This window comes from Lagopus muta, chromosome 14, assembly GCF_023343835.1.
Source record: "Lagopus muta isolate bLagMut1 chromosome 14, bLagMut1 primary, whole genome shotgun sequence".
NCBI lineage: Eukaryota > Metazoa > Chordata > Aves > Galliformes > Phasianidae > Lagopus > Lagopus muta.
The window spans coordinates 15,787,287-15,801,528 of NC_064446.1; the positions used below are offsets into that span (position 1 = coordinate 15,787,287).

The following is a 14,242-nucleotide window of genomic DNA, read 5'->3' on the forward strand; positions in this document are numbered from 1 at the left end:
AATCTGGATCTTGGCAACGCTGTGTGGAAAGGGTTTGTGCAACAGAAAGGAATGTTTGAGGTCTTCCTTGCATTCTGGCTGTGCGAGCAGCCTCTGGGGATCCCAACTGGGGCAGAAATCAGTGCCACGGCCCCATGCTCCTGGAAAGGTCCTTCCTATTCCTGGCCTTCCAAAAATGGCCTCTTCTGAAGTGAAGGTTATTCCAATTTAAATGTCTTTGCTTGGGTACGTTCAATTATAGATGGTCCTGTAGTTTTTCACAGATATAAAAATGACCATTTGAGAAGGAGTTCTTAAAATCCTGGTATGCTCTGCACTAAAACAGATCAAGAAAACCTAGGGTAGAAAGGTAACTCTGCTTATAAAGCAAGGGTGAAGGCTTCCGTTAGGTGGGAGAGGTCCTGGACACTCAGTGGTCTCCTGGGATGAGAGTCCAGATAAGGTGTTCATCTGCTCTTGTATGACATGGAAACAGTGAGTATTTACCATGAAACAATAAGCATCAGAAAGACTGGTTTGAGCCACTGATATGATTTTTGCATAAAAGCCTTGGGTATGGTGCTACTTTTAACTGTGTTTAATTTTGAAAGAGTCATTGAATTGGTCATGCTGTGATACACTGCTTCAAATCTTCCTTAAACTCCCATGTCTGGGAGGGCTGAACGGGAGCTGACTTGCTGTGTGCCTTTTTCCAAAAGCAGGAGCAACATTCCCTCTCCTTCAAACAGAAGGGCATTTATGGCTGATAATGTATTTCATTTCCCAAACCTTAAGATCAGAAGCTGAAGTTTAATTTTGAACTTGACATTCTCTGATTAAAATTTAAAATTTAATAGAGCTCTGTATGTGTCCAGCCATAGAGAGAGTGGTACTCAACATCCAGCTGGTTGCTCCATCTGTTAGAGCACACCCGTGTAACTGTTTGCAAGCCTGTGTGGGAAACAGCAAGGATGGGTTTATGTAGAAAAGGGATGATGTAGATTATAAAAGGGATTATGTAGAAAAGAGATGCACTGTGGAAGCTGGTGAGGATGCTTCTGGATGGGAAGAACTTCTTGGTATGGTTTATGTGCCTGATCTGCTGTGGTTTTCAGATGACGTGAAAGAAAAGGCTGAACTGGGTTTCCTGGTTGGGTTTAGACTTTGAGTTTGATAAAGAATGAAATCTGTGGTCCATCTACAGGTGGACAAACTATTGGTATTGCGGTTTTGCTGGCTTGGTGATATCCCTACGGATAGAAGCAACTCCTTGTTCTCTCACTAGGTGCTGCCACGTGCCCAGTAGGTGATACGAGCAAAAGCTGTTGGTGATGGGGGGCAGTGCTTTGAGCCCATCTTTGTAGCAGGTGAAAAAAAATAAAATACAAAATGATGAGTTGACCCACATCCTGTTGGGTACAGTTCTCCCCACCCTCAGTGGAAATGGGGCCTGAGCAGTGCCTGCAGAGCCAGAAAGCAGTGTGCCAGTGCTGGAACAGTTCTATAAGCAATCCCAAATTTAACTTCAGACAGTAAATTTCTTAATTCCCTTCATGAACAGTTTCCTGCAGGAGTTAATTACATTTTAAAGTGATGATTGATTATTCTGATGTGGTTGAAACCATTGCAATTAAATGTAAGAGCAGTCAGAACATTAAGAGCAGTATTAATACGCAAAATGTTCAAATAACTTTTTCCCAGCTCCCTCTTGAAGCACTTCCACACCTACGTGTGTTTAGCTCCCTTTCTTTTATGGCAGGTAATTAGCAAGCTGGTTAACTTGACAAACACAGCGACTTTTTATGTGATGGTGGTTGGGAGGTAGATCGATACCTAAATATCTCAGCTTGGGTTGAATGTTTCTTTTGGGTTAAATCTAAGCTTCACAACTCAAGCATTTTAATGGCTCTAAAGCAAGCTGTGTTTTCTTCTGTAGTTTTACCCACTTGGAATTGTGGATTTGTAGCTATTGATTTCCCGAGAAAATAAATATTTTGGGAAGTATCTCCTTAAACTGAGAGTTAGATCTCTTCGTTCTGTGTTGTAAATCAGACTTTGATGGCTGTGTGGAAAACTCTTCCGCTGCCTCTTGCTGATTTATGACTGGAGGAGACTTAAAATCATTTGAACATTTGAAATGAGTTCATCTTTTAGCACAAGGGATCTTTTCATAAACAAATACTGTCTTTAACAGTTACAGATGAGCTAGAAAAAATTATCTCAGTTCCATTGAACTCCATCAGATTATTCCAGCAGGAAGTATGGCAGACGCGTTCAGCAGAATCCTATGTGAGACTCAATTAATGCACATGAGTCTTTTTGAAGTAGAATCCGGTAGTGTGTCCACAAGTTACATAAACTCTTCTATTTTTATCTGTTGAAAGATTTACTAATTGTTCTGCCTAATGGTGCCTAGCAGACTCTGGAAAAGTGGTCCAATTTCCTGCTTCGTGTCATTTTATACAATTTTTTCTTTTAACTTGCCTTGCTGTCAAAAACTCCCCAAACATCCATTTGTTTCATTTGCTATCCAGATAATGAATTAATTTCTTATTTTTCCCTGTCATTGTGCTCACTGCAGATTTAACTAAGAATAAATAATCTCTCAGTGCTGGCTTTTTTATTTTTTATTTTTTAATTTTTCTTTAACTGTTGCCCGGGGAGGTATTGGGGTCATCATCCCTGGAGGTTTCCAAGAGAAGGGTGGCTCTGGCACTGAGGTTGGTGGGCGCTGGTGGTGGTGGGTCAGCGGTTGGGCTTGGTGAACTTAGCGGTCTTTTCCAACCGTGATGATTCCATCCAATGCCTGAATCCTTTATTAGGCCCCAAAATAAACTCCAAGGGCAACAGCCTTCCAGTCTGCTTCTGTCCCTTGGGAAAAGGCACAGGGGCACAGTTTGAATGGACAGTCATTGCACCTCCTGAGGTGAGTCTGAAAGGCGAGGGCCGTAGGCACACATCTGTTAGTTAACAGCTACTCCCATGACCACCACCTCACAAGAAAACTGCATAACTGCCAAGATGATTTATGGTTTTCTATTGCTAAGCTCCCAGTCAGATAATTTTTCAGCGTCCGCTTTTCTGCAGTCCTGTGTGAGACAGAATTAAAATTTGGAATTCAGATAGATCCTTCACTTTGGGAAATGATTTCTTTGGAAAGGGGACGTCAGGGGTGTAGAAAGGAAGGTCTGAGATTTTTCTGGTGGGAACTTTGTCAGCATGTCAAGTGGTGAAGCTCCATCTTATGTGGTTTTGCTTGCGCTCTGGTTTCTAAGCTCTCATTATTTTACAGAGCACTGACTCTTCTGAATATTTGATTAATGAAAATTGGCCTTCTGCATGGGTGCGTAGTGCAATATTTCATGTTTTGTATTAGGCACTGTAGTGAACCCAGCAATTCTGCGGAGATAGAGATTATGCAGCACAATGATAAAGTATGAAAGGTGATGTGAAGTTCACTAGAGGGTGAAAAAAGAAACCATAAGCCAACATCTCTGGGTTTTACAACTTGCTAATATAGCAACTGCTCTGCGTTGCAATTCTGCTATACAGGTGCTGCAGAAGCACTGAAATATCACATTGAATGAGACAAATTTGCCGTAGGATAAGACTAGAATATATTTACCTTTGTATAAGCATTTAGTGATCTACAGATAAAACCCCCAGGAGTGCTGCTTGGTATTAATGCAATGGTGAGCAGCAAGTTCCCGATGCAACAGCAGTGGCTGGGATGGATGGGGATCCTTTTGCTATCCTTTTCCCTCCTTAGAAATCAGAAAATGCCTGGCTTAGATAAAATACACATATAAATCACTGCAAATGTGTGCAGTGTTTATGGTGCTAATTTGTTGCGCTGGATTTATCTCCTGCCTGGAGAGAGGGAGAAGGCTTGCTCCGATGCCCTCAATGTCTGCTGCTTCCCTGTTTATATCACTTGCTGTCATTTTTCTTTTAATCATTTGGAAGACTGTGTGTGAAAGTGGAGTTTGTACCAACATGTTGCAGAGCAGATAAAAATAACTTTGGTGGTCGTCCAGATTTCCTTCTGTTTGCAGGAGGAGCACAGAGCTTCCTCTCAGAGCACAGGTTAATTGGATGTCTGCCTAATGGCAGGAGTTCATCTCAAGTTTCAAAATGAGTGCTGTGAAGGACTTAGCAAGGCAGGAAACACAGGATGATGTGTGATTGTAAATTTTTGAACTGCAAATTGTCCCACATTTTTAAATAGTTTGGGTCGCTCCTGGAAAGAGTTTGAGATGTGACCTCCTACAAAATCTGCTGTGATTTGTAGAACTGTGATCCTTGTATCTGTGTTTTCCATGTTGTCCATGCATTATCTTTGCTCTGTAAAGTGGAAGAGCGGACTTCTGGATGAGCTGTGGTTGTGCCAACCCATAGAGGAGGAGTCCCAAAGTTGGGTGACCCCAGCTGCAGGCTCACTGCCAAGGTTGGCCACCAGTTTTTCTTTTTGTGTACTCATGTATTTGAGTAGCACTTTGCAAAAATGGCTTAGCTCTGTGTTTAGGACAGGGTCGAAGGAAGCAGAATGCTGAGTAGCTGTGCTGGTGCAAGCAGTGATGGGCATGGGGCAAGGTTGCAGGAAGGCCAACCCACCTGCAGTGCTTGCACTGCAATTTTTAGACAACTGCGAGCGAGCTTTGATTTTAAATACCTCTGGACAAATTAACATCTAAACCTGGGTTATGTTCAGACCTTGTTCTTTGAGATAATATTCCTGAGGCCAGCAAGATAGCACAACTACTAAGATATTATCAGGTTAAAACGTTTTCCCTTGAACCCCAGTATGAATTTATTCAGACTTTTCTCATTAGTATTCATCCACGTAACCTCTATTGTCGCTCATCAAAGGTTACATTTCCCATCTCTGCCCAATTGCTCTTGTCCCCGTCAAGACCTCTGAGCCCCTGTGTTTTTTAATAAGCACTGAATTCTGGGCACACCATCGACAGTGCCTGTCCTATCTAACTCATGCCACTGCTGGAACTACTTATGCTTAGTTCAGGCCTTGTCAATGACAAGCCAACAGCAACATAAGCTTTTGTAGCTGAGCAAACCACTGGGGAATGCTGACGTTTCTTGCTGGCAATGCTTGTTTTTTCTAAGGTTCTACGCTGCAGCAATTGGTGTGTGCTGGAGTGTTTTGGTCACACAGGGCCTGGGGAGAGAAATGATCTTCAGAAGGTAGATAGGGACAGGTTGGTGGCAAGTGACTGCAGTAGAAGGTGATCTATAAAAGCAGGGACAGATGGAGCGTGCAGGTGTTCAGCTGTTGAGGACTTGACAGGGAACTGGGAAGACTTTAAACCGTTTTACTGACAAGTTGCAGGTATTCAGGCCCAGCTGATTCCTCTGGCAATGGGTTTCTTTTTATTTTTGTCTCTATTGTCTCTGGCTGGCTGGAAGAGGGAGACACCAGAAAACGAACGCCAGAAAATCCATGCAGGAAGGCAGCCCAGGAAAGCCAGCATTCTGAGGGTTTGTTTTTTCCTGGAATTCTGTTTTCTTTGCTGGGGAGCAGGAGCAGAGCAGTCACGCGGGTGCTGTGCCCAGCGGCCTTGGAGAGGCGCGTTGCTGAGCCAGGTTGGGTCGTGCTCCAGCATCTGCAGAGGCAGGAGGGCTGCAAACAGTGGGAATCTTTTGGTAGCTGCAGGCATGTGGAGAGAACCCTGCTGTCTCACGTGGCTGGAAAGATAAAGTAGGAAAGTGTTTTTCCTCCCCATCCATCCAATTTCTTTTAGTACAGGTAAAATGGCAAGTTTAATCTGAATGCAAGTAGGGCATTCAAGTTAATTATGAAATTAAAACATTTTAAGAAATAATGAATTTGCACATGATAACTACAACTTGTTTAAAGGTCGCTGGGTAAGGACTGTTTAAAAATCTATTAAAGATCTTGCTTCTGCAAAACTATGTGATCAAATTGTTTGCTCACTCAGTCGCAAACTTCCCTGAGTTATTGAGATTTAACCATAGGTAAAAGGAGGCAGGAGAGATCTTGCCAATGAATTTCTTTACTTTAAAAGTGAAATTCAGTGCTAATGTGAAAGCTGATGATTCAGCCTTGATTGGGATTGTAGTGGTGACACTGGATTTTATTTTGTGGGTGTTAAGGATGTATTATAAGCAATCTGCTCTGCTGCTGGTGTTGGTTTGTGTAATGTGTTGCTTGATTCCTTGTGGCCATGTCTGAGTTGTGGCAGAACTGCACAGGGGCTTTTTGTACCTTCTGCTATCAGATCTGCCTCCTGGCTCATCCATGTTGCTCTGGCACTCAAAGGTCTCTGCTGGCGCAGTCCTGTCTGCTCCTTCCCACCATGCTGTATCTGGGTACTTCTCATGTTCATGAAAACTGTCAGTAGAGCTAAAGCTTCCACTGGAGAAGTGAAGAGCTGGGGCTGGGCTGCCAGGGAGAAGGAGGTCCTATTAAACATGAGGACTGTCACTAAAGCTACCTCTGTGGTAGGAAGAGAAGGGAAAGCACCAGTTGGGTATTGGCTACCCAAATCTGCAGTTGCTGGGTTTTGATTCCAAGGTGTTAATGCTCTTAATGTGACGTTATTAGGTCACTAATTATTATTATTGTTGATCTAACAAGCACTTTTGAAGAGTTCACCATTCCTACCTCTGTGCCTGCTGTGCCTCCTGCTGGCCAGGGCTGTGCTCTGTGTCCCCTCCCTCTATTGCTGTGCATGGAGAGGAGAGGGGCAAGCAGGGACATGGGCTCTGCCATTATGAGAAATTCAAACCCATGACATCTGAGTGACTTCCCATTTTTTCACAATTGGCTGCTATTATCCTTGCTCCTCTGGCTGAACGAACCAACACAATTTTATTAAATTAGCCATTTGTTATGTCTCTTGTACACCATGGAAAGCAATTTTGGAGACTAATGACTGCAAGACCCCTCACAATAGCAGGCGTGAACTCTCCCTGTCACAGCTGGTCCTGCTGGGGATAGTATCAGCAACACTGGCAATGAGTGGGAAGAGAAGATAGAGCATGGGTGACATGCAGCTTCTGCCCTCATTGGACAGAGAGCATTTGAACCCAGGTCAGAAACATGTTAGAAGGGAGATAACCCTCTGCTTGAGGCTGGACCCCAAAAGACATGATTATTTTTTTCCATCTTGTGCCCCTGTGCTGGGTCACTGGGCCAACTGCAGCTAGAAAAAGGAATTTGGCAACTCCAATAAGTGATGTGTGACTTCTGTATCCTGTTGGTAAGGTAACAGAGAGCTGGAATTCAGAGTATGAGGAAGATATTCCCCCCCCCCCCCCCCGTCCTCTCGCTGGTGGAATAATGCTCCTGAACAGAGGAAATTAGGAATTGAAAATAGGAAAACAAACAAACATGTGAGAGATGGTAAAAGATGTGCCAGAGTCACGCAATGTAGTTTCTTGAAGAGATGTACACAAGCAGGACTGGAGGAGATGGCAGCAGACAGGCAGCATCTGTGTTGCTGGCTGTTAGTTGCTTTAATGCAGAGCTTTGGCCCCTGCTGTGAGAGCTCTAGCAGTGCCATTGCCCCCTCCCAGGTGCCACTTCTGTGGCACCCCTGTGTTGTCTTTTTTTCTTTCCCAGAAGCTTCCAGGGATGGTAGCTCGAAAACAGCACCGTACCCTGGGTCCTGTCTGTGCAAATACATGGAGCTGAAAGCATACTCCTTCCAGAAGGTCACTGAGTTCCCCTTCTACAGAGGCACCGGGATATTTATGGGGCACCTGCAGCATTTCTGTCAAGATCCTTTCTCCTAATATATGCATTAGAGTTTTTGAGCTCGGTGTGCAAGAAAGAATATAAAGCCTGCACAATAAATCTGCTCGTATTAATTCAATGACTCTCTTGTGCAAAGCCTTTTTACTGCTACAGGTACTGAGTAAACACAAGGCAAAGTCAAAGCAGAATGATATTTTGGAACAACTTGTGGGTGACTGGTAGTGCTGAGGAAACTCAGGCAGACAACCTCAGAGAAGAAACCACAGGAGACATTAAGCTGGAAATAAATAAATTAACTGGTCCCCCTCCTGTTTGAGCTCAGCAGAGGATGTCAGGCAGTGCTTAGGGAGGCCTGGTAAGCTGTTTCCAATAGAGGACAGTGTTGCACAGCCACAATGGCTTCTTATTAATCAGGATTCAAAATCCAAAGTCATAAAATTATCTAGCTTTAAAACAAACAAACAAAAAGACTTCTGACCCAATGGGCTTAGCTATCCTGTTTTGTTCAATTCTTTCTGTCCCAGTGTTTGTCCCCAGCCCCTGTGAATTTATTGCAGATGCTGTGGGATTTCACTGCTTTTTTTTTTCTGACTCAAACACCTTTTACGTGGGTGTGTGTGATCGCCACGAATGATATTTGGAACAGAAAGGTCTTCCAGAATGGAAGTCCATAAATTAGTTCTAGGTTGCTGATTTCTGAGCTAAATGGTGTGATTCTGTGACATGAACAGCAGTCCTCTTAGGACCACAGGTTAATCCTGCTGTTGGGAATCTTCCTGCCTGTCCTAAAGTGAGTTGTTCTGAACTTCAACCAGCAAGTAGGTGCTCTTTTTGGAAGAGGTTCTCGCAGCATCTTCTCACCCTTAACCAATTGGGATAGAGACTTGTCTGAGCCTTTGGTCACCGCCAGTTACCTGGGGAGAAGCTGATGGCATCCATGTGTAACCAAAGAATGCTTTTCTTTCCATGGCTCCATACTGACCTGGTTTTGAGTACGCTATCAAAGAACTGGGGAAAACGTCTTGGGCAAATGGGATGCAGTCAATAAACCCCAAAAGCAACAAAGCCCTTCTTATTGCATTGCGAGTCTACGCTTTATTGGTGAATTAATAGGAATAACTGAACAGATTTAGTGGCTAACTGGGAACGATATATTAACAGCAGTATTAGTAAATGTGGAGTGACGGGAGACTTGTAAGAGTGGCAAAATGAGATACAGTACTCATCCCTTGTGCAAAATCTCTTTTATTATTAAAGACATTGGGCTAACCAGGGATAGATTTAATACTTCAACACTATTTTTATTGGATAATTAGCAGTGAGCAATCCCAACCTGGGGACGAGGACAGAAATCTGTGGAAAATCAAGGATGTCATGAAAGGATGTGGAAGAGAAAGAAAATGAGTGTTTTCACCTCTTGGTGCCATTGTTCAATCTGCAAAGCTTTGTTGGAGTGCGTGGAGGTGCGTGTGGTGGGCAAGGATGTGGGATGGCCACAAAACGTGCCCTTCTGGGCCACTTTGTTGACTCTGAGTATCTTTTCAGCCACCCCTTTGTGCACTACCAGTTTTCTTGCAAGGAAGAGCGAAAAATGAGCCCGTTGTGTAATGATGCCGGTCTTCCTGTTAGCTTTCCACATAAACACAGGTGCTGAGAATGCTAACTGTGAGGCATCCTTTCTAAAGTACTGGAAGAAGACTTAGAAGCTGGGATGTGATGTTTTCAAAGGCTCTGGAGATGTTCAGTGTTGACGAAGGGCAGACGGGATGCCGGCATTCTGGGGGGGGGGCTGAAATGTGAACCGCACTTCCTTAGGCTAATTGTGCAGAAAAAGAGCACAGTGCTGCAGATTTCTCTGCAAAATGGTGCGATTGTGCAGCAGCACTAACATTTATTGACTACGGAGTCTGCTTATTTCCTCCATTTTTTTTATTATCAGCAAAACTTTAATTACAGCTTACCTACCACCTTCTGCCTACATTTACAATGCAGTAAATTTTCTTTCTCCCCATGCAATCTGCATCTCAAACAGCACGGTGTTCCAGCGATGGACGTTATTGATTCCTTGAAGGAATTATAATGGCATTTGTTCCAAGGAAAACAGGAATGCACAGGCAATGCACACATACACATCAGATATTAAAATGTCCCCTCTCTCCCCCAGCAGCCGGTTGTCTGCTTTTTATTGAGTAACACAACTGCAGGTTAGAAACTCAGTATGAGTATTTTAAAGTGATTGATGGGAGCAGAAACAGGAGTTCTGACCAAATTTGATTCATGACTTCTCCAAAAAGAGAAACAGCTTTCTCTTTCTCTGTTTATTCCCCCCCTCTCCTGTGTTTTAAGGCTATTTAAAGCTGGAGAAGATGTTTGCTTAATGATTTTAAGTGTATGTGAAAATAATCAGTACTGTTTAATTGATTTTTCTATTTGGATATCAGGAACAGATGTGACTGAGCAGCGTTAAAAGTGAAATAAATGGGAACCTTGCTGTTAAGAAGAAAAATAGCTGGAAATTGAGTAAATTAAATATGTATATAGTCTGTTAGGTTACTTCTGGCTTGAAAAGAAATGCAGCCAAATTTGTTAAAAGAGTCTGAAAGTGACAGTTTGGTTCTCATTTGAAGGTTGTGTTAATTTATCATTAATAGTCAATGACTTAACAAATGCTGTAACTGCTGCAGCATCTGGCTGACCCCAGATGAAGCACTGTGTGCTGTATGAATGCTTACACATCCCTTCACTAAACAGACAGTGTGGCCACGTTCTCATCTACTGTGAGTTAGAATGGAGTGGTGAAGCTGTACCGATTGATGCCCGTTGGTGATGGCTGCTCACTCTTGTTGATGGATGCTCAGCTGGAAGGCATAACCCAGCACCAGTGCAGTGCAGGTGTGCAGGAGCTCTCAGCTGCTCTCCAGGGAGGAAATAACTGAAATAATGCTACCAGGAGACAACCTGAGCTGTTGAGATGATGATGCAGGGGCCGAGCCTGGGCCTTGCTGTCCATGGAGCTTGGACACAGGGCAACTGCCGAAAAGAGCCCCACAGATCCCACCCCCCTACATGGGAACTGGACTGTGTGCCTGTGATGGAATGAGATGCTGAAAGATCACTTGCCTTTATGGCAAAGAGCATGTGGTAGCTCTTGTGTTCATCCTGAGCAAGAGAAATGTCCCTGTTCTTTTACAGTGCTGGCAATTGAATGTCAGTAATTGTGATTTATCTCAAGAGCTAAGCTGGAAGAACATTAAGAGGTTGTAATTGTTTAAAACCCAGCTTGTTCTTCTCCATAATGAGGAGACAAAGAGAACTTAGTTCTTTCTGTACCTCCTGTGTTTCAGTATCATGCTATGATCTACCCCAAAGCAACATCCATCGATGCTGTTGGGTAATAGCTTTGGGAAAAAAATCACAGCATCCTTAGAATTGGAAGGGACTTTTGAAGGCTGTCTAATCCAACCCCCTGCAATGCACAGAGATACCACAGCTAGATCAGGCTGCCCAGGGCTGATCCAGCCTGGCCTTGAAAGTCTCCATGGATGGGGCATCCACCACGTTTCTGTACATCCTGTTCCAGTGCTTCTCTGCCCTCACAGCAAAAGACTTTTTCCTTACATCTAACATAAATATACCTTCTTTGAGCTTGAAGCCATTTCCCCTTGTTCTATCATCACAGGCCATGCTATAGAGTGTCCCCTTCTTTCCTGCAGGTCCCATTTAGATACTGGCAGGCTGCTCTCAGGTCTCCTCACAGCCTTCTCTTTTCCACACTGCACAGCCTCTGCTCTTTCAGCCTGTCAAATCTAAAGGAAAAAGATTAGCCAGAAGTGAGTGATGCTACATAATCCCTCTGAAAATGAGGGTAGCAGCCTGTGCTGTGGTGATGGGGGGGCTGTAGGGATGTGGGGGCTGTCCCAGCTGGTTCTGTAGGGTGTGGAGGGCAGCGCCTGCTGGATGGTTCTGGCTGAGGATGCCCTCAGATAAATTTTGTTCCATTTCTTCGTATGATTTGCAAAGTACTCAGATGCTGTTGATGTAAAAGTCTCTCCTTTTTTATTTTTTACTTTTTAATCTTTCCTGGTAATAAAAGATGTGATTCTTGGTCGTGGCGCTAGGTGGTGTTTAACCAAGCAGGAGTGGGAAGATGAAAACAGAGTCCCAAACAGACTGAAAATAGGTGGAGTTGTGTAACAGAGTTATGGCTCAGGCGTTACCCAGGTGAATGAGTACCATGGCCTTCACTTCCATTTTTTCTTTTTTTCTTAAAATTCAGGCTTCAGCACCCTTTTTATTTTTGAAAATCAATAGCCCTGACATGTAACCAACACAAGATTAAAAAGAAAAGGAAAAAAAAAAAAGATTTCTACTCCTCAGTGCAGTCTTCAGGCCTTATGTGATCAATAATAATAAAGGAATAAATCTAACAATAAACCTTAAGGATGCTGAGAAAATGAAAAACATCCTGCTGGGCCCCTTAAGGATTTTCAGTTTATAGGAACTCTTAAGCAGCAGGAAGGTGTTTCCCAGCATGAGTTATGCTGCCCTTGCCCAGGAAGCTCCCCTTGCTGTGCGTGGTATACAGAGGAGCACAAACCCCACTATAAAACAGCACAGGTGGAGTGCAATTATGGCAGTGTGGCTTTGTGGGGCCATCTCAATCTTCTTGATGCGATGGAAAGGCGATGCTGTGCCTCTATAGCAATAAGGGGAGATGGGAGGTCGCCACATGAGCAGACTCAGAAGAATAAAGCAACAAAAAAGCCCCCAAACCCCAGCTGTTAAAAGGTCTTCAAAGAGCTTCAGGATACTTAAGCAAATGGAGTGGTGTAAGCCCAATACAGGATGCTTTGGGTAGCCTAAAAACAACTGCCATGAGGGCTTCTCTAGGACAAACGTTTACAAAAATAGTGCCAGAAGTGTTCAGCTTGGCACACCGAGTGTTTTCCTTGTGTTGATGCTGCTTAATACCTTGTTACAGTATGAGCTCCAGAAAAGCCTGAATTCAGTCAATCTCGAATTAAGTTTAGAAACTGATGGAAAAAATGAAAATAACCAAAACACCCAGAATATTAATAAAAGGCTACAGAAGGAAAAAAAGAAAAACGAGCAAACCTCTTTTAGCTTGATCTCAGACCTTGCTGTGCTATGACACAGGCACACACAAACATTTCCTTTAGGGAGCAGTGTGAAATCAGTGCTTGGCTTCCTGTGTGCAATGGTTGCTGCAGGTCCCAAAGCCCTAAAGGGAACAGACATGGATCCTCTTGGAGGCTTTGTTTGGAGGTTTTGTTGTGGTAGCTTGTCTCAGAAATTCTAGAGACAGCGTGGAAGTTGTTACTGCTGTGGGATTCATGCATGGACTTTGCTAATGCAAACATTGGAGGGGCTCTATCCAATGAGCGATGTCCCTCTATGGCAGCATCTGCATTTCATTCTGCTTTCAGCTGCTGCCCTGTCCAAAAATATGTTTGCACTGATGGGCAACTCTTATTTTCATTTAGCTTTAGCATCCTTGCATGTTCTACAAACCCAGCGTATGAGGTTGCATGTAAAGCTGGCTAATAACCTCACTACGTAGAATTAGAACAACCTATCCTGAACTGTAGAAGCAGTGTTCTCAGGATTTGCTGTGTTTCGTTTTCCTTGCTTGTCTTTGGGACATCTGCTCTGAAGGAGCCCCAGTGGCTGAGCAATTCGTGCTGCAAGCTGTAGGGCACTGGGTGCCTGAAGCAGGCTTGGTAATTCCATGCCCTTTCCATTGGCTGTGCATGGTGTGCCAGAGGACTCTGGTCACCAGCTTCTACCAAGCTTTGGGACCAAATTAAATAGAGAAGACCAGTTCAAGAATTACCACGTGGGGTAGGGCCTTATGTGCTGGTGTTGGCATCTCGTAAGCTATCCTAACTCCTCCTTTGCCAATGTGCAAGGAGCACTGGCTTCAAAAACCCTTCAATGTAATTCATGCATTTTTAAAATTATTGTTTATTTTATTTTTAGTTTCATTATCGGATTTCATGTTTAATTATGTTGTTTTGCCTCGCTTCTATCAAGGCAGCATTTCTTTCCCTGCAGCTAGGACAACCGAGTGATGTATGAAATACATAATGCTCTTTGATTAATATTAAATGCGCAGAACAAATACGTTTTGGAGGATCTTTGTCTTCTGATAGACTCAGCTGTGTGCAGGGCTGGGGTTTGTGACAGGTCCTTGGGGACACGTGGGGTGGCCCTTTGTTTTTCAAGGCACCTTACGACAGAATGAAACTTGGACCTTTTTTCAGCATTCCTTTTTGTAGCATTTCTAATATTTGCGGTATCTTTCGGCTCTCGGATTTCTCCCACGTTAAAATTTGCAGTTAGTGGTTTTAGTTGACTTTTAAAAGAAGGTTGGGATTTCTGATTATTAGGGTTCATCCAGCGCCGCTCTGTCCTTGTGAGATAGCTGAACAGATTTCTTTGGCAGCCCAGGTTTGCTTTATGTGCAGTACAGCATTATGCAAGATTTTGCCCAGCATAGTAAAC

The 14,242-nt window shown here is 43.6% G+C and overlaps 1 long non-coding RNA gene across 3 annotated transcripts in view; it reads left to right on the forward strand.

Moving 5' to 3' along the window:
* The window catches only part of LOC125700069 (uncharacterized), a 56,949-nt gene that overhangs the window by 31,132 nt on the left and 11,575 nt on the right, over positions 1 to 14,242 (forward strand). Inside the window, exon 4 of one of the 3 annotated variants that reach the window (XR_007379773.1) lies at positions 10,469 to 10,952. The exons of 1 other annotated variant lie outside the window; for it this stretch is intronic. This is a non-coding gene — a long non-coding RNA (uncharacterized LOC125700069). Of the gene's footprint in view, positions 1 to 7,582; positions 7,888 to 10,468; positions 10,953 to 14,242 lie in introns of those variants that run through there. One more of the 3 variants, XR_007379771.1, reaches the window with a different exon arrangement.